We start from the raw sequence: 22692 nt of genomic DNA on the forward strand, positions 1-22692 counted from the left end.
AGTGAAAAAGTGAAGCAAGGTCATTCCAGGCAGAGGAAAAATGGAAAGCTAAGGCCTAACATGGCTCTCCTGGTGTCCTCCAGAACAGGAAGCAGTACCAGATGGCTGAGCCAGCAGGAGGAAAGGTGTGGCAGCAGGCTGGAGCAGGCTGGGAAAGGCCTCAGTTACCAAGATAAGGAACTTGGATACCATCCCAAGAGGAGCAGTAAGCCACCAAGGGTTTCAAGGCAAGGAATAACACTCTCCCACTGGTCTTCTGGAAGATAGCTCTGCTGGCCATGTGGAGGATGAATTGGAGAAGATACTGAAAGAAGGTAAATATGTCAAGAATCTCTTGCAGAACCCAGGTGTAGGATAACAAGGAAGTGAACTGGGGCAGTGGCTGTTGCCACGAGAGGCAGGTTAGCTGAAGGACTGAGAAGGCTGGGCACTGAGCAGATTGTATGAGAGAGGTGTTGAAGCTGGTTGCAGTTTCTCTAAGGATCAAGGAGAATTGTATTAATTCAAATCAACAAATACTCACAAAAGTGAGGCCCTTTAGAACAGGTTTGGTGGGAAAGATGACAGCATTGGCTTTGAGCACACCTAACTCCACAACTCTGGCTTCACCTGGCATTATCCAGCCTGGCTCCAACTGTCTCCCCAAGTTATAAATCAGATAGATGGGCCAGGGTCCCTGAAGGCCCAAGCAGGGCAAAGAAGGATAGGGTCAGTCTTGTCAGGCTTCACATAAAGGAAGTAAATGAAGTACAATTGCTGGGAGTGAAAATGAACTGCACATTTTCAGGTACTTCTGCCAAAGCCTGAAATGCAGGTACTCTACCCCCTTGCTCATATGCACAAATGTATGCACACATGCACACACACACACACACACACACACACACACACACACACACACACACACACACATACTCCAGGGGGAAAACAGTCTCTCAGTGGGATAGTCCCAGGCCCAGTGGGGCAACTACCAAGCTGGATTTCTCTGGGAACTTTTCGGAGTAGTACAACCCCATGTACTCACAGTTGTACCCACCTCTCTGATAACCACCGTCATAATGCTCTGTCTATCCTGATTTCCAAAGCACTTATATTCTCCTGGAGATCCAGAACCTTCCTGTGCAGTTTTACAGTTTTAACCATCTTTAAGGAAACCAAGGGCCCAAGAGTTAATGCCCAGAAATGAAGTCACCTGCCTCTGTGTCACGCAGTTCCCAAGGGGGATGCAGGACACGAGATGAGAGGAGGAAATGCAAGTGAAGCTCAGGATGCCGCCACAATGGGCATGGCCAGCTTTACGATGCTCAGCCCTGTCCACCCACCAGCCAGCCCATCTCCCCAGCTGCCTGGCCCCTGGCTTATTTCAAAGCAGAGCTAGTCTGAGCTAACTGCACATCTGAGGCCAGGGACTGCAGAGGAACCTGGAGCTGCATAGACAGCAAATTTGAGCAAGTGAGCAACAGGGAAGATGAGAACAAGAGCAGGTTTGTGTTCGAACTGAAAGAGAAGAAACAGAACTACGGCATCATCTAACAGCCAGTAACAGAAGCAGCTGCTGCAGCTTCTGGGAGGAAGTTGGTCAGCCCCAGAGCCCCTGGTTCCTTCCCTCTGCCCAGAATTAATCCGAGCCTGTGACAACCGCGGGGCCCCTGAGGCTGGGGGACACCAACCTCCAGCCGCCTCTGGTTGCTCAGCAGGCAGCCCAGGAGGACAGGCTCGCACCTCCTGAGCAATGTTTCCCAACCATGAGTGTCCTCTGGGCTGCTGCCCTTGAATGATGAGGGATCTGGGGAGCAGGAGGCAGTGTCCATGTCCAGCAAAGAAGGCATCCCACACTCTAGCCTGGGGCTGCCACCTGCAGCCTGGGCTGAGTCCACCTTGAGAGTGAAGTGGGGAGAGAGAAGCCCAGGGTGTTCATGGGGCTGGTCCAAGCTGGCAGCCTTGCGTTCTGTCTCCTCTGGACTCTGACGAGGGGCCTCAGCCTCTCTGGATGGCAGGCAGCCTTCTGCTTTTCCATGTTCCCCAGCAGAGCTAAGTGAGAGCTGTATGAAACTAAAGCTTGAGGTGAAGGCATTCTCAGAGCCAGCTGGACTTGAGGGAGCCTTGGGGCCACTTCCAAAGCTACAGCTACCGCCACTCACCTCCTCTGAGGACAGACAGCCTTTTCTCCAGGTGCCAGGTGCTCCTGTGCCACAGGGTGCCTCCCAGCTAGCACCCGGGGCCTCCAGACTATCCATGGCTGAAGGGTCCCCCTGAGACCCCACATCCCCAGGGCCACCAAACCTGCTTAGCCTGTCCAGAAGCTTGCTGCCACCTCTGAGCTGAATCCTGAAGAGCCCTGAAGTTCTTCTCACATGGGTTGGAGCCCAGAAGAGGTGGCTCACAGAGGTTGGAGCCAAGGCTGTTGTGCTCTTGGGAACAGGGCTCCCAACAGAGGGGCTTTGCCACAGGCCTCCAGGGCCAAGGCCACACTGTCTGGCCCTGGACTCAGAGTGGTGGGACTCCTCACCTCACTGCACCCCCATCCCTGGGCCTGGAATGGTGTGCTGCCTGCTGGGGAGGGGAACCTGATTCGGGGTCCAGCTGTACTTCTCATGTAGCCTGGCCACCGAGCCAGCCGCTTCCTCAGTGAAAATGCTGGAGGGACAAGCAATCCTGGATGCCTGGGAAGAAAAGAGAAAGCAGCATAAACACACCAATCCCACTGGTTCAGCTGGAACTGCATGTGGAGAGAATCCTAGGTTGAGAGGTCATCTCTCCCTGCATCTGTCAGAGATCTGTCTCCATGATCTTTGGGCCAACCTGGGATGAAATCCTGATATTCCGTGGAAAGTTTGACTTGAATGTGGGCAAAACAACACAGCATCCCAGCTCTTCTGTATAGCAGAGCAGCTGGCATTGCCCTGAGCTATGCCAACACATCAGCATGCAGTTGGGGACACAAGCTCAGCACTCCTTTGACCCTCCAGCATCTTGCCTGTTGGTCTATTAAGCACATCAGCATTTTCATCCCGGCCTGGAAAGCAAACGATCTGAAACCAAATGCTAGCACACTCCCCAAACAATGTGAGACCTGATTGCATAATCCAGCTGTACTCATTGAACAATACATACTTTCACTATCTGAGCTCTGCCTGCGAGTGGACCTGGAGAGCTGGCTGTGATACAACTTAGGCATCAGTTCATGTCAAACAGGGGAATGCAAGAGGCTCTGCTTGATGTTCTCCAAACCAGGGGTTGTGTTCCTTCCCCTCCCAGCTATGTAAGAGGAAAGAAACAAACAGAAAAAAAAGTGCTGATGCCTTACAGAAGCAGCAAAATATGACAGTTGAGAGCCCAGATTCTGGCACCTCACTGCCTGGTTCAAACCCTGGTGCCATTGCTGGCTGTGTGACTTCCCACAAGTTACTTAACCTCTCTGTGCCTCAGTTTGCTATCAGTTAAATGGTGATATTACCAGCATCTTTCTCACAGGTGGCTGTGAGCATTATGTTAGATGAGTTACCATATATAGACAGCTTGGAAGAGTTCCTGTCACACATAACAAGTGTGGTAGCAGTGCTAGTTACTATTTTTATGTTGCCTTGTACCTTCTTACTCATAATGAATTTTCACCTACATTAATTTCATTCACTTGCTCCCAAAACCATATAACTTTCCCTTCATAACCAAGGAAACTGAGGTTCAAAGAAGCTGACATTCCAGAAACCCCTGCAAGTGGCAGAGTGACCAGCCCCAAAGTCTCCTGACTCTACCGGTCTGTCCAGTGCTCTCACCTTAGGGCCCTGCTGCACCAAGAATTAGCAGTCATACAGGGCAGCGCTAAATGCAGTGGTAAGTATCCTACAGGCTATGGTGACAAATAAAACAAAGCTTTACTGCAGGCCCACTCATCTTGTTCTGCCTCCCAGAACATCTGCCTCCAGATAGTCCCAGGATGTTTGTTATGGTAAAGAAAAAGCACTAGGAATTTAGGACCCCATTGAGTTATACTCATGGCATGCCCATCTTTGAAATGGTGTCATTGATAATCCTTGGTAAAATGAGCACAATGACCACTGGGACACCTGTTCCCTGAATTTGAGCATCTGAACACAAGAGAGCCCAAGACATGTTTACCCAGTGGCCTGCTCTTGCCAGCTGGGCAAACCAACTGCTGGGTCCCAGGGAAGGGCTAATGCCATCCAGTGTTCACAGAATTCTGGAAGCTTCCAGTGAACAGAGGAACAGCAGCAAGGGCTACAAAGCAGTGAGAGAGGAAGTCAGAGTAAATGAAGGAGCGGAAGCAGGTATGTAACCCTAGACCTGAGGAGCTGAGTACCATTTTCATTTGTAAATAATAAAACTGATGCTCAGAAGGTTTTAATTTGCCCCAGAAATCCCAGGTCATACTTTACCAAAGCCTGTTTTGACAATTACTAAACAATAAACCAGCATAATGCCCTGTCTTTTAAATTGCATGATAAATGGTGAATGGATAGATGGATGGAGGGACAGAGGGATGGACTGAGGTCTCTTTGATTCTAAAACACATGTTCTTTCTAAATCCAAGTCTTTCAAAATAATATATTTGTCTCCAAGTATATCACTTACAATGATAACTTGAAATGACAAGAAGTCACAAGATTAATTTTTCTTTTTTCTTCATGACCAAGGCTATGCAAAGTTGGAATCAGTAGAAAACTTGATGAAAATATACAGAAAATGTACAGGAGGAATCACTCATGGGTCAACTTGGACTTTGCATTAGAATGGCTACTATCAAAACTTAAAATAAAAACAAAACAGGGAGAGAACCAAGATGGCGGCATGAGTAAAGCAGCAGACATCTCCTCCCAAAACCATATATATTTTTTTGAAAATACAACAAATACAACTAATCCTAAAGGAGGGACCAGAAGACACAGGACAACAGCCAGACTACATCCAAAACCGGGAGAACCCAGCGCCTCATGAAGTGGGTAAGATATAAGCCCCAGCCCAGCAGGACCCGAACGCCCCTCACCTCAGCTCCCAGCGGGAGGAGAGGAGTCAGAGCAGGGAGGGAGAGGGAGCCCAGGACTGCTAATCACTCAGCCCTAGCCATCCGGACCAGAGCGCAGACACAGTGCATGCGTGGGGTGCTGGAAACTAGGGAAACAGGACAGTAAGACCTGTGAGCCGGTCCCCACAGCCGGTACCCCTGAAACAAAGAAAAGCGAGTGCTTTTTGAAAGTCTTAAAGGGACAGGGACCCCACAGCTAGACAGAAGCACCCCAGGACCCTTAGCCCAGCAGCTGGGAATCACGGGGAACTCTGGGCACCCAAACCCCCGCAACACAGCATGGAGGTCTCACCATGGTAAACAGCCTCCCACCTGTTCCCCCTGTGACGCGGCTCCACCACATTGGACAAGCAGCCTGAGGCAGGCCACGCCCACAGCAACTGCAGCGCTAAACTCCATAGCAGCCGGGCAAGATCAGAAGTTCTGTCTGCACACAGCTGCCCAGCACAAGCCGCTAGAGGCCGCTGTTCTCCCAGGAGAGGAAGGCCACAAACTGGCAAGAAGGGACTTTCTCTTACCCAACACATACGCCAGCTCCCCACAAATATATCTATCACCATGAAAAGGCAGAAGAAATTGATACAGACCAAGATCACAGAGGCAAACCCTGAGAAGGAGATAGACCTAACCAGTCTTCCTGAAAAAGAATTAAAAATAAAGCTCATAACCATGATGATGGAGATGCAGAGAAATATGCAAGAGATAAGGGATGATGTCCAGAAGTGAAACAATCTCTGGAAGGATTTATAAACAGAACGGATAAGATGCAAGAGGCCATTGATGGAATAGAAACCAGAGAACAGGAACGCATAGAAGCTGACACAGAGAGAGCTAAAAGGATCTCCAGGAATGAAACAATATTAAGAGAACTGTGTGACCAATCCAAAAGGAGCAATATCCACATTATAGGGGTACCAGAAGAAGAAAAGAGAGAAAAAGGGATAGAAAGTGTATTTGAAGAAATAATTGCTGAAAACTTCCCCAAACTGGGGGAGGAAATAATCAGACCATGGAAGTGTACAGAACTCCCAACAGAAAGGACCCAAGGAGGACAACACTAAGACACATAATAATTAAAATGGCAAAGATCAAGGACAAGGACAGAGTTTTAAAGGCAGCTAGAGAGAGGAAAAAGGTCACCTACAAAGGAAAACCCATCAGGCTATCATCAGACTTCTCAACAGAAACAATACAGGCCAGAAGAGAATGGCATGAAATATTTAATGCAATAAAACAGAAGGGCCTTGAACCAAGAATACTGTATCCAGCACGATTATCATTTAAATATGAAGGAGGGATTAAACAATTCCCAGACAAGCAAAAGTTGAGGGAATTTGCCTCCCACAAACCACCTCTACAGGGTATTTTAGAGGGACTGCTCTAGATGGGAGCACTCCTAAGACTAAATAGATGTCACCAGAGAAAAGAAAATCACAGCAAAGAAACAGACCAACCAAATACTAACTAAAGGCAGAAAATAAAATCAACTACCCACAAAAGTAGTTAAAGGAAGTACAAAAGAGCACAGAATAAAACAACCAACATATAAAGAATGGAGGAGGAGGAATAAGAAGGGAGAAAAATAAAGAATGACCAGATAGTGTTTAAAATAGCTCAGTAAGTGAGTTAAGTTAGACAGTAAGATACTAAGGAAGCTAACCTTGAACCTTTGGCAACTACGAATCTAAAGCCTGCAATGGCAATAAGTACATATCTTTCAATAATCACCCTAAATGTAAATGGACTGAATGCACCAATCAAAAGACACAGAATAATAGAATGGATAAAAAAAAAGCAAGACCCATTTCTATGCTGCTTACAAGAGACTCACCTCAAATCCAAAGACTACAGGAACAAAGAAAGACTGTAGGAACAAAACAGCAGCAGAATCATAGAACCTAAGAATGGACTAACAGTTACCAAAGGGAAAGGGACTGGGGAGAAAGGGAGGGAAGGGAGGGATAAGGGTGGGGAAAAAGAAAGGGGGCATTACGATTAGCATGCATAATGTGGGGAGGGGCATGGGGAGGGCTGTACAACACAGAGAAGACAAGTAGTGATTCTACAGCATCTTACTACACTAATGGACAGTGACTGTAATGGGGTTTGGGGGGGGATTTGGTGAAGGGGGGACCCTAGTAAACACAATATTCTCCATGTAATTGTAGATTAATGACAAATAAATAAATAAATAAATAAATAGTGAAAACAACAAGTGTTCGTTAGGATGTAGAAAAGTTGCAACACACACAATGTAAAATGTTTTCAGTGCAACTGAAAACAGTATGGATGGTCCCTCCTCAAAAAATTAAAAATAGAATTATCACATGGTCTGGCAGTTCCTCTTCTCAGTATTTACCCAAAAGAATTGAAAACAGGGTCTCAAAGAGATATTTGTACACCTACATTCATAGCAACATTGTCTACAATAGCCAAAAGGTGGAAGCAACCCAAGTGTCCATCCATACAAGAATGGATAAACAACATGTGCTACGCCCAGACAATATAGGACTTAGCCTGAAAAAGGAGGGAGGCACTGACACCTGCTACAACACAGGTAAACCTGGAGAACATCACAGTGCGTGACATAAGCCAGACACCAAAGGACAAATACTGCGTGATTCCACTTATATGAGGTACTAGAGGAGTCAGATTCATGGCTACTGAAAGTAGAATGCTGGCTGCCAGGGGCTGGGGTCAGAATGACGAGTGGGGAGCCTAATGTTTAATGGGGACAGAGTTTCAGTTTGGGAAGATCAGGAAGTTTGGGGGAGGGACAGTGATGATGGCTGCCCAACAACGTGCATGTACTGACTGCCACTGAGCTGTACACTTGGAAATGGTTAAGATGGTAAACTTCACATTATATGTATTTTATCACAATTTAGTTTTTTTAAATTTTTAAATAGCTCAAACTGGATCACTGTGCTCTCTGGGCTGAAGGAGAGCCTGTCCTTCCACTCAGGAGTTTCACCACCTGAGGATGCTCCCTGCCATTAGGCTGTGACCACAAGGACAGCAGCGGGCACAGGCCTGCAGGCACTCCAGAGCAAGCAGAGGGAGGCCAAGGACTAACTCACGTATGCCTGGAAAACTGGTAACATATTCTTAAAGAAAATGAATCTAAAAGGATTCTGGCTTCAATTAACAAAAGAAAACAATTCAGCAATTTCATCTCCGGAGAAAGCAGTCCTGTGAAATGTATATTCTCTTGGCTTAAAAAGACTTCTATTTTTTATGCAAGTACCAGCCACCCAAATAACCTTTCTAAAGTTTAAAGAGCAATGCTAAATGGAAAATAATTTGTTTGAAATTTAATTTCTTTTACATCCTGAGTAGCCTTTTCCAAAGCCACTCAACCAAGGATTCTGAAATGCACAAAGTCAGGTTCCAAATTTTGCACAAAGCATTTCCCCAGTGGGAGCCTGTGTTCCTGTTGGAGTTCCAATTAGATGCCATTGGGTCACAGGGCTGCATGAGCAATAGCCAAGACCAGACATGAGAAAAGTGTTCACCAAACATGGGGCAGAGAGGGGTTGGGTATGTGGATGGCCCAGCTCCTGCACCCACCTAAGTGCTCATATACCTCTTCCCTGGCAAGGGCCTTCCCAGAGGGTCCCTACAAGCAGACTCAAATCCTCACCCTCAGGAAAGGACAGAGTTGTGGAGTGAGCCACATCTGGAATGAGCCCTTCTGGAATGAGCTGGAAGGATTGGAACACAGAGATGGCTGCTCTGAACCTCAAGGAGACCCCAGACTCCATAACCAAAGACCACTTTCTTTCTTTTTTTTTTAAATTTTTATGTTTTGTGGAAGCTTATGATACCCCCTCTGAGCAGAAATCAATCATGACTTATATATCCTGCCTGAAACCCCAGCTTTTAGGTCTGTTCGAAATTCAAGTTCTGCCATGGAGCCCTGAAGTTAAGGAAGAGTTAGGATGCAGTCAGAGCTTGGGGGAGAGGCTCCTTCCTGACTCCCCTCTGCAGGTTTGAGCAGGCAGGAGGTAGAATGTGGCAAGGTGGGGACAGCCTGAAGTGTAGACCAGCTTTGAGAGTTGGCAGGGAAACCAGCTGTGCCTCTGTTCTGTGTAGAACCCAGAGGTGGCTTCATTCTGCCCACCAGGCCCCAGAAGGCTGGGGAGGGAGCGGAGACCCCCTGTCCCCCAGTAGAGTCTAGGGAGGGGAGTGTCAGAGTCCGCTTTCCCCTTTGTCACCCATGCTGCTGGGCCTTGTCTACTCAGGATCTTCGTCTCCATCCCAACTGTCCCTCAAACTCTGAGACTGATGGGAAATGGAAGCCAGATGTCAAAGTCCTCTATATGCAGTCCAGACAAAGTGCCCGGAAACATCACTTACTTGACTTACAGAAAAACTGGGGGAAGCCAATGTTAACCAGCAAGACTCCTGTCTGCCCTGCCTCGGATGCTCTCCCTTCATCCATCCAAACCCTTCCCACCCTTCAGATTCCAATTCCCTTCCCCATCTGCAATCTTGTCCTGATCACGCCAGTTCACAGGGCTACTCCACCTGTCCAAATCTCCTGCCCCTACTTTTTGGTGCACTGTCAGCTATTTATCTTGGTGTATATAAGTTGTTCCTAATTTATGCTACTTATAAACTTACTGAGGCCCTTATAACTCCCCCAAAATCCAGTATACAGAGAAGGCATTCCAATGCACATTGGCCAGATAATGCTCATCTTTAAGTAGGAAATCTAAACATTCAGTTTAAGGATCTAATGAATTTACTTGGAAGACCTTAAAGCCAAGACTCAAAGTTAAATCTACACAGAATGCCCATGTGGGCTGGGGCAAGTCACTTGGCCGCCCTGTACCTCAGTGGTTGTAAGTCCTTGTGGGGAAAGCATGTCTGCCTACTGAAGGGGAGACACATGGACCCAGAGCTCACCGCCAAGGACACAGAATAGTTAGAGAAGAGAAAGCACACACAAACTTTAAAAAACCTGACTTGGGTATAAATGTATATGGGCAGCATAAACGAATATATTCTTTTCATGGAAGGAATTTTAATCCTGTTTTTCACGGTTGGGGCATTAAGTCTTTTACAAAACATTCAGGTTAACCAAAGATTCTGAATCATAAAGAAATCACACATTGCTGTGGATTAACTTGTTTTCAAAGAATCAGAATCCAATTATATACTCTAAGCACAAACACTCCACTGACCACAAGTTTATCTTTCTTCAATGGTTCAGAGAACACTTGAGGATTTGGAAGCACCTGCAGGGTATTGTAATAAGCACCTAGTGAGCAAAGAAAGTCCAAGTGCAGAATAAACCAACCTTTATTGTGTTTCCATTTTAATTGTGCAATTTCAATAAGACAGTTCTTTATTGAACACTAGATGCTGTGCGGGGATGCAGACGTGAGCAAGACACCATACCTGCCTGCACGTTGTCCATGATCTAGCAGGGGACATAAGTCATGCATAGAAAAAATGTCATGGAATGGAATATGGTACTTCAGTCACAAAGGAAGAGTATCCAATTTGAAATTAAATGAATAGGGTAACCCAGTTGGCTCAGTGGGTTAACCTGACAATCTTCTGCCCTTCACAAAGCAAAGACTCCTTAAACTCCAGAATACTCCCTAATTTATGTGTCATCTAACACCCTCTCACCCCACCGTGTCATGGGATTGAAGAAAAGAACAGGGCTAAGGCAGGCCCATTGGGTGGGACACAAGATGACTCTAGCAGGCAACTTTGTCTTAAGAGCCCTCTATGGCTTGGCCCAAACTGTCTTCCTTCTGTGTTCCTTGCTTGTCACTCCCCTGCAGGCACACCTCCTCCTTCTGTTCCCCTCCTGTATCCTGCAAATGCCTCCTTCAATCAGCCTTGTGCACAGCTCATTCCATCTTGGTGTCTGACTCTCAAAGGACCCAAACCCTGCCCTAGCAAAAGCACAGCGAGCAGGCACAGGTGTCTCTGCTCTCTCAGGCTTTGCCATCTCTGGAGGAGCAGAGAGAGTAGTCAAGCAACCACATGGAGAACTACAGATGGGGTGATAAAGGACAGATTCACAGCGCCCAGCCACATGTCACAAGGCACTTGGCTTTGTTCAGTGAAATCTTGAACTGACATTTAGCTGAGATCCAGCAGATGAATAGGAATTAGACAGGTTTCAGGGGAGGTTGCTGAAGAGCCTGACAGAAGAAGGAAGGGGCCAGCTGGACGAGGGGCATAGAGGACGCTGGATGCTGGCTGAGGGCAGGATGGAGCCAGGTGCTGCAATGCAAATTGGCCACATCAAGACTGGATCTTGTCCTGAGAGGGATGAGAGGCCTTCTAAGGACATTGCACAGGGGAGAGGCATGATCAAATTTGCATGTTTTAAGAGATCACCCTGTGGAAAACAGCCCAGACAGAAACAAGAGAGGACACAAGGAGACCAGTCAGTGGGCAGCAGGGGGCAAAAATGGGGAAAATAAGCTGGCAGCACAACTGTCCTGGTCCTTCACAGAAGTGAGGTCTTCACCAAGCCAGGAGAAAATCTGCTCTTTTAACATCTATATCTATCCTCTGCTCCACACATCACATTGATTCTAGGTCTCCCTTGTAATAAAGTGCAAGGAGCAGTTTTTCTTTAGCATTCTGAACATGTCTCCCACCCTCCACCACCTCCCCCAAGCAATACTTAGACACAGTTTGGGGCCAAACTCTCTCAATTGATCTTCTACAAAGAACTCCTTCCAATGTCATCCCAACTAGTTGCCCAGATACCCACATTTTTAAAAACTTTATTACTTAGGCTGCAATGTTTCTTTTTACTTGTCAACCTCCACATAAAATCCCCCCATGCACACACAAGCCAGCATCAACCTTAACAAGCTAAGCCTCAGTCTGGCCTAAAATTGGAACTCCAACAAATTTATTTTCAACAGCACCATCTATGTGCATAAAGAAGCATGGTGTGTGTGTGTGTGCACGTATGTGTGTGTACACACGCACATGACCAAGTGTAATAAAAGTACAAGTGTAAGTGTCATGTATGTACACAAACGTCTATAGACAGAGAGTTGTCTCCAAGGGAAGCAGCCCCTCCCATACTCCTTCAACTCTGCCCTCCAAACAACTTAATTGCACTGGGCTTGCTGACATTCCACATGTACAAACTAACACTTCCCATCCCTCTGAAAGAGAGATTGTTTTCCAAGACATGATTATTCACCAGCTGCTCTTGGCCAGCATGGCAACTTTACCCTGGTCTGGTATTTCCATCATCTTCAAAGCAGTGTGCACCACAAGTGTAGTCACCAACAGGTCTGCCTAGCATGGCCTGGCAGCTACCCGAGTTCCACAACAGCACAGTCCTGTCTGCCCCTCCTCTGGCCAGCCTCCCACTCATCCAAACAGAGCAGCTCTGGCTGCACACATCACCTCTCCCAGCAGCCTCCCAGTTGGAAGGGACAAATCCCATTCTGAATTGTGATTCAACTGGCTGGAGTACCAGCCCTGCAACAGTGAAACTGGAAAAATTGTTCTGCTGCAACACAGGAGTCAGGTAAGGTGCTAAAAGCATGAAGAAAAGCAAAAGAATGATAAACACAGCACCAGTTGGTTGCAAGGCAGGGCTTGGCCAAGGGATGCCGAAGTAACGTTCGTATCATAAGCTGGGTGGTGGTCATGCAAGGGCTGATTGTGTTATCATCCTCAAACAGTCCATGCAGAACTATGTACAATTATATAGTAAACACCAAATTATATATATAAATATAATATTTATCAACATAAGATGTTCTGTGACGATTCAAAGCCACAATCCCTGCCCTCAGGGATCTCACAGCTCTGTGGAGAAGACAGATATGTCAATATGGAGATGACAAGAAGATACTCTGTGGAGAAGTCTGTGAGGCAGGGGGCAGGAAAGGGCCTCCTGGAAGGGCTGGCCTTGAAGTTGAACTGAAAGGAGGAGGCTACAGAGGATGTAAAGGAGGGTGAGATCACTTCAGTTGGAGGAAACAGCAAGTACACGGGAATGGAGGTGTGACAGCTCCAGGAAGTTCCAAATGACTGGGCCACAGGCAGGGCAGGGCCACTATGGAGGGGCGGCAGGCAACAGGCTGAGTGTGGCCCAGGGCCTACAGGTGGGGCTGGGGAGGCCAGGGCAGGCTAGGGCAGGGCCCTGAGCTCAGAGAAGAGTTGGAAGCTCATGGTGTGTGAGGAGACAAGCCAGAAGAGTCAATGATGCCACCTAAGGGAGAATTCTGGAAGAGGAAGAGGGCTTGGGAAAGAAGTGAGCAGAAGTGCCCAAAGAGGCCGTATGTGATTCCAGGAGGTGTGGAGTGTGTCCAGGAGGTGTGGGGTGTGAGACGTGGTTCTGGCCACAAGCAGTCCAAGGTGCCCAGCAGCATGCTTTGAAGTGTATGGACACTTTCAGCCACTGTCCTCAGCTTTCGTGCTTCAGCTGGAACCCTAAGACTTTGGAGCAGTGGTTCCCAAACATGGCTGCACTTGAGAGTCACCTCAGCTTTTAAAATTTTTAAAAATTCCAAAGTGAAGGCCGCACCCCACCCTGATGAAATGGCAATGTTGGGGAGTGGGACACAGGCCTGATGCCTCTTGAAGCTCCCCCACGTGATCCCAGTGGGCACCGGGGCTGGGAACCTCTGGTTTAGGGAAAAGTCCCATTTAACATCTTAATGCTCTTGGTAGTCAAATGCATCATAAACTTAACATTCTGCAGAGGCTCCTTCTTTGCAGAATCTTCTCTCTCCCATAAACCTTGCTGTTTCTTGAAATGTGGCTTTAGCTGCTAACCACCAAATGCAGAACAAGTGTGGTCTGTAGTTAAAATCTGTCCCCATGTCTGTTCTCAATCTTCTATCCCACACAGAGTGTCTGCTTTTGCTCAGACAATGGCAGTCCTAAGCCTACAACACAACCCTACAGGAAGGGGCCTGCTGTGCCCTGTCTCACTTTCCTAATCTGTGGTGAGAACAGGGCCCAACAGCGGCTCCACATTCAGCTAGCTTTGGAGTTAAAGGGTCAAAACCCAAGTGTATAACATGCAGCCTGGGATCCTGGATTGGGTCTTAGAACAAAGAAAAGATATTGGTAGAAAAACTGATGAAATATGAATAATATCTGTAGTTCAGTTTATTGGTACCAATGTTTATTTTTGAGTTTTAATAACTGTACCATGATTATATGAGCTGTTAGCCTTGGGGAAGCCAGGTGAAGGGAATTCTGTACTACCTTTGCAACCTTTCTATAAATCAATAAGTATTCCAAAATTCAAAGCTTATCTCAAAAACATGTACACACATGTGCACACACAATTGATGGACCTATACTTTGCAGTAAGAAAGGGTATGGGCTCTGGAGACAGATTGCCTGAGTCTAAAATTTAGCTCTGCTTCCATGTATGCCTGTGTGTATGAAAATTTTATTTTTTCTAGTTGAAGTTTAGTTGATATACAATATTATAGTGGTTTCAAGTACACAACATAGTGATTCAATAGTTGTCTACATTATTATATGACCCCAACTAGTGTAGCTACTGTCAACATAGAAAGTTGTTACTTACAGAACTATTGACTATGTTCTCCATACTGCATTTTCACCCCTGTGACTAATTTATTATGTGCCTCTTTATCCCCTTCACCTATTTCATCCACCCACCCCAACCACAGTGTCCATCAATAGATGAATGGATAAAGAAGATGTGGTATATATCCATACAGTGCATTATTACTCAGCCCTGTGCATTCTGAGTGAATGCTATTGGCATCCCTGCCTCTCTGCTGCTTGTATTGTCTTGCCCATAAATGGTACTCTACCTCATGGATTTACTGGAAGGACAGATATGATTATGAATTTCACTGCTCTATACCACACTTGGCACAGAGTAACCATTCAAAACTATTTTTACTTTCAATTCAGGAATAGATTGAAGGACAAGAGTATCATCCTGAAGCCAAGGCATCTGGACATTGCCACCTCAAGGCAGAGTTTGAGGCAAAGATAAAGCAAAGCTGAAGCCTCAGGTCTAACTCTAAGCCTTTCTCTGTACTGACAAGGCTTCTGGGGGCCAACAGGGATACATAAACACACACACACACACACACACAGCCTCCAGCACTGTGTTATATGGGCACTCAACCTATGCTATCTTGTTGATCAACAGCTTCCCAGGTCTCTGATCCAATTTGCTGCATTCTGTTTTCTTTCCTTGTTGTGCCTGGATCTCCTTCCTCCAGTTGAAGACAGTAGTTGAGGACTTCTGCGGCAAGAGATTCATAAACCACGTGAAAACGTTTGCTCCAAAATCACTGAGCAGCCTCTCTCCATGGTGCTACTAATTCTCATAAATGATTGTCTTTTTCTTTTCATGTAAAGTGCTACTTTAAAATCTAATTGCCATCTGAACCCCTCTCAAGAGTGCTACTAGCTACAGATGGGTGTCTCTAATGAATTTTTTAACTGCTGCCCTAATAAAATATGGATGTACCAGAAGGAGCCCTTCCTGTAGCTCTTATATTGAAAAAACTAAACAAGTTAAGTTTCTCTTCTTATTCTTGAAGCAAAGAGCTGCAAGCTCTCATACCCACCCTAACAAAAGATAGTTTTCTTCATACTACTCCATCTGTAAAGTTCACAATTACCTTTTTAATGCCATATTTTATGCATGGGCTTATTTTCATGGCTTCCTAAATGCCCCACTTTGCATGCCAAATTTGAGATGTGTTTATTTAAAAAAAGATCCCAAATTGTCAGCACTTTGCACATAAGTAGTACCCCAGAGACTGAAGTGTCTTTCAAGGAAGTCCCTACTTTGCACTGAATTTTTATAATACTTAGAATTTAAGCCCACATCAAAGGTTTGTGCCACTTTAAATGCCTGACCTTAAAAATGATACAATTACAGCATTGCAAATGTCCTGCTTTACTGCCTTACTAGAAAACAAGAGGCAATTCAGTATTTTTTCACATTCCAGTATTGGAAATTGGTGCACTCCTATGAGGGAATAAGAAATCTGTATTATACAGTTCTCACATTAGAAAAACTTGCATGATGTGTAATGCTTTGTGCATGTGGGGTGGGTGCTGAGCTGTAAGGAACCACTTTATAGTAGAATATGACTGTCTTCTGTCAAACTGGAAGATTCTTCTACAATAAACCTTCTCTAGTCTCACTTCATAATGAGATACTATACTTGACTCCCAAGTTTTAAGAGGCCATCAGCGCATCCAGAAAACTCAAATATTCCTGATTGATTCAAACACCATTAGCCTTTGTTGCTGATCATAACTAGGCAGGTGCTGGACTGGAGTTAACTTTTGTGCTACCTACCAATAGAGGGTTTGTTTAAACATTAATACTTTACAGGGGTGATTATCAGGCTGTTTAAGAAAGCAAACTGTTTTCGAGTACCCATTTACATACAAACAGCGCAAACTAATTACAAAGAAGTCTTGCCTCTCTGTGCCTTTATAGTACCTCTTCACTAGGAATCGTCTTGAACAGAGAAACACATTTTCTGTTAAGAATCAGTCTATGCTGATACTTTGATGCTTTGATATCTGAAGTGTGCTTTGGTTTTATTGATATGTTTCCACACTGTGGAAAGCAATGAAATAGCCTCACTAAGCTCCTTTTGAAAAAGGCTTTTCTTCCCAAAGTGGCATATTTTATGATTTTTTAATTATTAAAATGAGATGCTAGCATCTCCACCAGTCACTACTATCAGATAGACGTCACATAAACTCTCAGATCAGGGCCATCTGCCTCAGGAGGCAAAGTGCTGGAGGTGCAGGCTGCTCCTGAGAGCTAGAATTCAGAATATGGTGATGATGTGCTCAGACGCCACATGGGCACAGCCAGGCACAGATGGGCACTGAGCTAGTTCACTCGGTCCATCAGAAGCTTTCGGGGGGAAATCACTCGTGCAGTCCACACTGTGCCAGTGAGAGATAGAATCCCCCAAAGGGGACACGCTGACCAGTAAGCTGTGACATTGCCTCGCTCCGTGGGATTCAAGCCACCAGAGTGAACCAGTCTCCGCAGTCAACTATCCATTAGAAAAGAAACTAACAGTCAGCCTCTCCAGAGTGACAAAACCTGAAGGAGGCAGAATGACATTCTCAAGACCGTCCTGAAGTTACGCTAGGCTTAAATCTACCTCTGCCTTTAGAACTCTGACTTGTCAAAGGACACCTTCTCTGAGCCTCTGTTTCCTCATCTGGGGGATGTTTATGATCTCATCCTTGCAAAGTGGTCCCCAGAGAGCCTGTGCTCTGAGCCACTTGTCCACACCGTCTTCTCTCAGCATATCCATGATCTCACCACTGTCGGCATCCCCACCCGAGCAGAGCAGGCTCCACACTGGGGAGCTGCCTGCCTGCCAAGCACACGGAGGAGTTCCTCCTGGTTCCTGCCATCCTCCCCAGGGCCAAGAGAAGTGCGAAGAGCGCATTCTTCCCCTTTGCCCTCCCGTTTTCAGTTCCATGGCGATCAGCCCATGCTAACACCATCTCCAGGTAAGACCCACACAACCTATTAGATGTCAGTTCTCTTATCCACCATCTCATTCTGATCCTGCCTTCCTGAGATGACACCAAAGTCACCTTGGGGCTACGATGTTTACAGACAAACCCTGAGGTGCCTCTGTGGATAAAGAATCTCCTCTGTTACAGTTTAATTTTCAGAAAGAGGGTCCTGTGGCACAGAGGAAAGCTGGATCCTGTCTGACTGTGTGAGTTCCCAACCAGGTGATCCTGAGCTAGGTAGCCCATCCAGGCCTCCCTTTGCTCATGTATAAAATGGACAAAATCCCCACACCTTGAAGGACTGCTCTGAGGATACAATAAAATCACTAACATGTATTTTCAAAAGCCCACTGGAGCCTGTGGCATGGTCATACATTGCTCAATGAATTTTAATTTCTCTCTCCAAGCTCCTCCAGGTGCTTGGAGTCATTACCCTATTCTGATAAAATCTTGGAATTTTCTGACTGTATTTAAAAAGAGGGAGAAGCCGAATTTTCTCCCTTTTTCCTCCTTTGCGTGTGTGCTGGGAGGCGGGCAGGGGGTAGTCTATTAATCAGTTATAGCAATGTTATAGAACAGTCTGTTTTAGAGTTAGTTTCGGATTTTTTTTAGAGTTGGTGGGTTTTTCCTTAAATTTCTTATCTTGCTAAGTGGGCTGAAGGCAGTAAGAGAAAATAAATGGGTGAACATAAAGGCATAGGAGTCCATGGAAATTTCCAAACAATCAGAAAAAATCAGACAACTTGTAAGCAATTTCTGACAAATATAAGAAACTCATGAAAATTTTAGTAGATATATATTTTCCCTTAGGGTACAGAAATCCTCTATGTGTAATGCCATGACCAGGCATACTTGAAAAATCTCTCCTTCCTCATTTTCCTTAAAGGAGAGGTGACATTTTCCTTTAGGAAAAGTGACATTACACATATTCTAAACACTCAAAAACAGGCTTTTTCCCTGTCTCTCTTCATTAACCTCTTAAGGCTTTGGGCTGTTGTGCTCACCCTCCAACAATATCCAAAGGCCTATTTCTTTTTAAGAAAAAGATATTTAATAACTAAAACAAACTCAATAAGTCTGTTTTTCTCTAGAATGGGCTTTAAAATGTAGTTAGTTCTCACTAAGGGAATAGAGCTTCCTTTGTACACAGCCTATTTTGAAATAAATGAGGCAATCCTGGGTAATAAATTGGCTTTAATTCACTTACTGTTGGTGAATTGCTGTGCTGGTCTTTGAGGAATCTGGGAGAATAACAGACACGTCAACAAAGTAGAAGCACACAAATCCCCTCCCACATTTCCAAAAGGGAGACAGTTCATCCCCCAAAACTCAAGTCCAGTGATTGCAAACCAGTAAGTGGGAAGCAGATCCAGATTTAAGGTCTGGGGATTAACAACAGGGTATTGTGAGCACTTATAAATGCAAAGAACCTACATGGGTTTATTGAAAATAAGTTATGTCAAACTCACTTTATTTTATGTAAACAGAAAATAAGAAAGGGGAGAAGACAATAGCATTTACTGAGAACCCTACTATATGTGAGGCATAGTAAATCAGGGGAAAGTTGGTAGACATAAATACTAGACTTTACCGTAGGATATGAGAAGGCCCCCCCAATTCCCTGTGTGCAAGCAGAGGCTGGAGCAAGACAAGGGCAGGCAGGTGGATTCAGAGCTGATGAATGGCAGCTCCAGGCCAAAGGGCCTTGAATCTTGAATGGGTGCTGCCTAGAGGGAGGGTACCAACACCTGACACAGGCTCTCTTCTGCCCTCTTTGCCCTACCCTCTTCCACAGGATGGAGGACAGCAGCATCAAGACCTGAAAATGTTCCAAAAGGGATGAAACTCATATACAACTGCTATTGTCACCACAAAGGATAAATAATTCAACTAAGCAATGGAAGGGAAAGGGAGAGGCCAGAAACATATCTGCAGAGCTCGCCCCACCACCAGGACCAGGGAAACCTGGCTCATGGAGAAAGACATGTACACTGGGCAGCTGAGCAGGAAGGGCCCTACAAGACAAAGCGGGAGTAAGCCTTTGGCAGTGAGCCCCTGAAGGGCGTGGGCAGCGGCACAAGACCTCTCTGCCAGCCCCCTTACAGCAGCACCTCTAAGGACACAGGCAAAGGCAGATGGGTGCCTTCTGGGAAGTCTCAGCCACATAGAGAGTCCTACTAGCTGAGGAAATCTTAAGAGAAAATGTGTGTATGAGGGAAACTTTTATAAAGAGCATAAATATATATATGATTATAAAATGAAACTCTTCTCTTGGGGTCAAAAATCAATGTACAACTGTTTTCACATAAAATCTTGCCCAGATCCCCACCTCTGAGAATGAGGATTAGCAACCACAGAGGCACCAGAGCAAAGCCCTGGTAAGAAGTGTGATAGAGCAGGGGCAGGGGGGAGGGGCAGGGGCAGGACCTGAGCCCAGCAATCACCCTGAGGGAAAAGAGGGGCATCAGGACAGCCTCACACTTCACAGTCAGGAGCAGCCTACTGACCGATAAATAGGATGCATAGAGATGCATATGAGTCTCCAGAAGCCCATACAGCAGCGAGGGTCTCAGCTTGTGATTGCACTTCTTTAAAGAGAGATATCCTTTTCACATACTCATAATTGGAAATCTTTGATCAGCTTTGTCTTAAATCCACCAATCCTGAGATTATGTCTGTTGGCATATTTTCAATAATACAACTAATCTTGGGAGAGGGCCAGACAGGATTAAAAGCAGGGGGTGAGTTTGGATGGGGGCAGGGGTCGGGTAGAAACAAAAGGATATCAGGCACCACACAAATCCTCATTTCATCTAGAAGGTGAGTTTCAAGGTTATTTGGGGGATGTTTTTTGTCATCAGGCTTTGTCACTATATTGGCTATAAGTTCATTTAACTATGTTGATTTGTAGAACTACATACACATGGCCACAAAGGTACAAAGCTATTTTTCTTATAACATCCTTCAGTGCTTAGCATAGTGCTGGGTACTCTACATACCCACGCATGCTTCCCTATGCCCCTAAGAGCTGCTCTGATGGTGCAGTCCACAGATCTGAGACTGCAAACCACAGTCAGGCCCTGCCTATCAGTGGAACGGAAACTCAGTTGGTTCTCTGAACTTCAGTTTTGCTTTATGTTTAAATAATATAAAACACTAGAAAACATATCATAACCTGTAAAGTAATACAGAAATGAAAAGTTTCACTAATGCTATTTTCTAAGATCAATAGCCCAGTCTTTCCCAAATAGCTTATGGATCAAATACTGTTATTGTAACAGCCTGATTACTGCCCACAATATGCAGTCCCCACTACCACCTTTCCCCCAAAATTATAAGGCTTTTGTTGCACATAAGAGACATGACCTAGAAAACAAATCATAATGCAAGGGATTTGAAAAGAAACATCAAAAATTAATTTGACTAATTTGACATAATCTTATGTGCATTTACTTATCCAAACTTCACTAAACACCTACTAAGTGCCAGGCACATTCTAAGCTCTTAACATATTTTATATGTTATTTTATCCTCACCAATACCTAATAAGGTAAGGATTACTATCACCCTGTGTGTAAAATAAGATCACCAAGGCTTATGGAAGATAAGCAGTTTGTCCAAAGCCACATAGCTGGTTAGTGTTGGAGGAAGGACTAGAACCCAGGATGTTGGCCTCCCACTCAGCCTCAGTCCTACCCTGCAGGTGTGGCATGGACTGGGTATGAGAGTCTGGCATGAATGCAGGTCTCCTAGAGCTTGAGACAAAACTCCTAAGGCATCTCTATGGCCTTTTTTTCACATTTACTAACACTTAGATGTGACCCCCCAAAAAATATAACTGCTTGATGCTATTTACTGATTCTAGAGAATATTACAGAATAAAGATAGTCCCAAGAATACTAAGAGAAACATGACACAGAAATTACGTCCAAACATAACTATTCTGTATGACTTACAAAGTTCTTGATAGGGAAGGTTTCCAAACTGGAAATGTGCTGAGGTCAATTTGGTTTCAAGCACAGGCTCCTAATGAAAGTGCCTGCCCTGTGAATGGTAACACATTTCCTCTGACAGCCACACATGAATGGGAAGGAAACCTCTGAATAAGTGACCTGGTCAAGCAGGAGTTAGAAACTGCCCAAATTTACCCAGGGGGACTCAGGTTCTCACCATCATGTGACCACATACCAGAGATGGGTTAGGAGTAGTAATAGGGCACTAATGCTGTGAGTTATTTAATTTGTCACAATCAGAAGCCATGTTACTGTCACCCATATTCAGTTATCTTTCTTGAATGGGAAGGGAAGGGACACTGCAAAGTTGGCAAGCTTAGAACATGTGACTGACCCTCGGGTAAGCCCCAAGAAGAACCAAGTGCTCACCAGTTACCCTTCCTTCTGACTTGAGGCAGGAAAGAGGTTGGGAGCTCCTGCTCCAAATTAGCAGGGCTTCAGTGTGGCCTGGGGATCACTGCATCAAAACCATAGGGGAGGCCTGTGAAAGCCCTTCCCCTGTCCCCTCCAAACCAGAATTCCTAGGGCAAGAAGTCAAGGAACCAGTTTCCTCAAGTGCCCAAGGCACTTAATAAGAAAATAACACCAAGACAAGCAAAACGGGAAAGGCATCTACAAGTATTTCTGAGATTACAAGGGAAGCTGTCTGAAAGGAAGAAATTTTCAAAGAGCACATGCAGAGATAAACAGAAGGGAAACAGCAAGGAATAAATACAAAAGGGTCACAAAGCAATAAGAAAGATGTCAAAAGGACAGAAGACCAAAATGAGTTAACACCTTCTGTGAAAATGCTAAGGACAATGAAGGGGTTCAGAACAAGTGTCCCCAAAATGTGCCACTTTGAGAGGTAGACTAATTTGAGCTGAAGGCAATCTAGATCCAGCAGATTTAAGAAAAACTTTTACCTCTCCCTTAGCTGCCTAAAACAATTTAGATCGAGGGCCTGGTCTAGGAAGAAAACCGTCACCAGAGGTAACTACAAGGACTGTGGGCGGACGGTGATAAGCTAGCAGAGCTCAAAGTCCTCTGTATGTTACATGGTCTCTGCTTGGCAGGGCAAACATTTGTTTACCAAACATTTGCTCTTCCAGTCATCTGTGAATTGTTCTCCTTCCCACTATA

General features: G+C 45.3%; 1 pseudogene; it reads right to left on the reverse strand.

The window, feature by feature from the left end:
- The window catches only part of LOC108403195 (disrupted in schizophrenia 1 protein-like), a 79705-nt pseudogene that overhangs the window by 15605 nt on the left and 41408 nt on the right, over positions 1 to 22692 (reverse strand).

This window comes from Manis javanica, chromosome 7 (genome assembly GCF_040802235.1).
Source record: "Manis javanica isolate MJ-LG chromosome 7, MJ_LKY, whole genome shotgun sequence".
Taxonomy (NCBI): Eukaryota; Metazoa; Chordata; class Mammalia; order Pholidota; family Manidae; genus Manis; species Manis javanica.